The following is a 3,975-nucleotide window of genomic DNA, read 5'->3' on the forward strand; positions in this document are numbered from 1 at the left end:
GTTCAATTGCAGTCAGATACTATAGTGTCCCACCAGACCATAAGCAGAGGCTGTGCTATTTTATAAAAACTAAACCAATTTAAGATACAGCTCATTTCAGGTTGAGATATGAGAAAAATAAGTAAAACAGAGATTTTCCACCTGAGCTCTATAAATTGGTATACTTGGAACACATAGAAACAAAAGAGTTACCCCAATTTCTCACATGAATTCCTTTCTCTGAATAAAACTAGTATCATAATAATAACCTCCCTACGGCATTTTCAGATCTTTTTTCCTTAAGATTATTTCAGGTTAGAACAACAGTTTGCATCCATTAATGAACAACAGGCTCACTTCACAGCTGAGATGTCCCTAAAGTAGTAATACAGCAGAATAAATACAGGACAGCAGCTAAGGACTCAACAGGAGCTCTTGCAACAGGTTTCACTCATAGCCTGGCTGGGCTTATAGGGAGTGTATTTTGGGACAAAGAGAATACAGTACAGAATGGGCACCCGAAGCAGCCACGCTATCACACAAAAATCAACTACATGTTTCATTAAAGTGTCTTGTATTAATATGCAAAATTCCTTATTGTTTAAAAATAATCATTAATCAGCTACCAAATGAAAAGAGTTAAATCTTACACTGACTGTGAAACTGTTTCTATTGAAAGTCAGAGAGCAAGAGTTTGTTACCCTTCAAAGCTTCTCTTGCCATGTGTGCAAATAACTGCCGAAATAATTCTGTATTTTTTTATTCAGCATCTTTCACCTTCAGAGACATAATTTTAATACAACGCCCCACATCTGATAGCCATTTGCTGTCCCTTTTTGATAAGTTGCTTAGCAAACTTGGGGCAGGGGGGTTAAAATGTTAACTACTAATTATGAATTTGTTTCTTTTCCAACCGTATCTTTCCCAATTCTGCCACAATATATTCTAATTTTTGCACTCAGGAAATACTCAATGTTCTTCTGCATTATTACTTTATCTACGATTCGCATTTAAGGGGAAAAAGTTACTTTGACTAGAGACATCATCCTATTTTTTCCAACTATTTTTGGGCCAAAGAGTAGTTTATTCTAATAAGCCTCTCTGGATTCCCTTCTCCTGTGAATCTTCATAGGAAGGCAGGGGCAGGCTAGGCTGTAATTCTGTCTAGTATCTGCTTGTAACTGCAGTGGTTTGCTGTGGTTGTCAGCTTTTCAGATTCTGACTTGGAGCATGTAAACTCAGAGTGGGTTTCCAATCCTCTTCTACCTTCGCAACACCATATATGAAACAGCTGGAGACTGCATTCCAGCTCATCATTTCTTTTACAATTTTTACCGAAACATCTGCTGAATCCTGTTTACAGATGTAAAGTACAGACATGCTCAAGGTCAAGTGCTTTAAAAATTAAATAGAGGAGTGCAATGCAGAGGGCACCATTGGGAAGGACAACATCCCGGCCACCCAGGAACTTCCTTTTCCTTCTCCCTTATCTAAAGTATTAAACCACGTCTCGTGTAGGTAATTTGGGTTTGATTCCTTTCCTTCCAACTAGCTGCTAGAGTCAGAGGAGTGACAGGATTAGCTAGATGCTTTAGTGTTTTGAAGTGGTTTTGAGAGTCATTACAACCTCTCTCACAACCACCACGTTACTGAAATGCAACCTTTGAACTTCCAGATCAATTTTCACATGCCGGAAATGGTCGTACATACTTTTCTTTGATTTCCATAAAACACTTAGCTGCTCCAAACTTTGTGTGTGTTCCTCTCTATACTTTCAGGGCCAAATTCCTTCCCGAAAACTACAGCATTTCGATTATCTTCAAACGCCATTACACTTCTCTATTTTTTCCTAACAAAGTTTTAAGAATATAGGTGAAACAAATTTTGTAAAAGGAGTAAGAACTACTTTAATGCAAATTGTGCACTTCTTTGCTCAAATTACAGAACAAGGATTTTCCTTGTAGCATTTCTGCCATTCCTAACATATTTTTGACAAGTTTCTCTTTGTATACCTTCTCTGTAGTCATGTTCATCAATGTAGACACCTTCAGATGACTTCAATGTTCAGACAAATACAAAAGAAGAATATAAACCAATTAAAAGCTTAGTATTTTTCCTATGGGCAAATTATAAAACTTTTCCAAACTCCATCTTAAAAATAAAAAATAAGCAAATTTGACATTCTTGCTCTTTTTTATTTCATAGTTTCATGGTCCTAATAGGCATTAAATGTTTTAATACGATTTAATACAAAAATTACTTGAAATGCAGAAGAAGCCTCCCATTCTAAATTATAAAATATACACACTGTGTATCTACAACTTTTAAAATGTTGTAGCAGTCTATTCCTTACATATTCTTGCAGGTCTGAGAGCTCAAGCAAATACACTAATTGGATCTGTTTTGATTTGAGCTATGGCACATCAAATACAGACTAACCTGAATCCTAAACCACAATTCTCCTAGAGCAAAAATAAGCTAGAACCAAAATGCTTCAAAATCTGGATGTAGAACAGCTTTCATATTTTACATCTTGAACGATGGTAACAAGACAGCTATACTCATGGATGGCTCAGAAATTAAAGTGATATTTTCTTACCAAGAACTATTGCTCCTCTACACTGCCAGTCCAGCTGAATGAATCACACAGCTGCCGTCACTTCAGCAAGGCTAGTCACGTAAGGCTGGGAAACAGGAACTTACCCTAACACTTTTCTAATTTGAATCCAGCCACATAAAAGTTTCTTAAAAATCACAGCTTCATTGCCACAGCTTCTCTACCAATGATGTGCTTCATACACAGTTGTGGAAGTTGCCCATGCAAGGAATGGTGTCACTGTGCCAGCACCGTCCAGATGCACTGATAAATGACAGTCACCAGCATGCACCCAGCCCAAGGGAGATTCTCAATCATATAACAAGTTTTTTACAGTCAGAACTTTGATCGCATAGTGGATTTCAGTGAAGGAGCTGGAGACTTCCAGGATTTTGCCACGATATAACAGTCTAAGAGCACTGAACACAATTATATTCTTGGTTACAATTCTAACAAAACAAACCATAACTTTCTGCTAGGGACCACATCCTGAGAGTAATTTGTGATTCATATTTTAATGACATATTTTAATGACATAGCTACTAGAGCTACTAGAATATACAAATCAGACATGTCTTTATTTACATCTGCAGTATTCTGAATCCAATTGCTCGCTCATAGTCACAGCAAACATATAACATGCAAACACAAACGTACAAAACATACAAGATGCACTCAGTGTAGCCGGAGAGACAAAATGTTGCTTCTCTATGCAGCTGGGTAGTTACATGGTTAGAACGTAACATGCCCAAGTTTCACATCTTTCATCTTGTAAAAGGTGTCAATCTTTACACAGTTACCTAGTGAGGCAATTTGGTCAAAAGTGTTCACGAAAGTTTCATAAGTCTCTTAAACAATTGAGGCTCCGCTTTAATGCCTGTATATGCTGGAATGTAGTTAAAACACAGGAAAACATTAAATCTTCCTCCAGTTGACTTGGATTTCTGCTATTCAAGTAAGTGTTAATAAACACAATTATTTTTACAAGTGTCTCAAAGATATTTAAAAAAAAATTCTTATGTGGTTAAAAGTTATGTACAATACACCAGCATTTATTGTGCCTAGTCACCCCATCCTCTTGTGGACTTCCAGCCCAAGATGATAGTCATATCCTTTTGGTGAATTGAGCTAAATACTACAAATGAAATCATTTTTTTAGAGAGCATGATTTCAGCAGTCTCTAATCTTTTCTCGCAACAGAGAAAATAAGAACAGCTGGGTTTTAGGAGTCTTTCCACAACAGGCTCATAACTACCAACGCCTACTACCTTCACCATGAATTCAACATGCTGATCAAATGAGAAAACACGTTCAGAATGTTAATGCAAATCTCCGCTTTTAATATCTAAGTATTTTGCAGCTGAAATAAAATCGTACAGTGTGGCAATAGTATTCAAATA

Source organism: Fulmarus glacialis, unplaced genomic scaffold (assembly GCF_000690835.1).
Source record: "Fulmarus glacialis isolate BGI_N327 unplaced genomic scaffold, ASM69083v1 scaffold6453, whole genome shotgun sequence".
NCBI lineage: Eukaryota > Metazoa > Chordata > Aves > Procellariiformes > Procellariidae > Fulmarus > Fulmarus glacialis.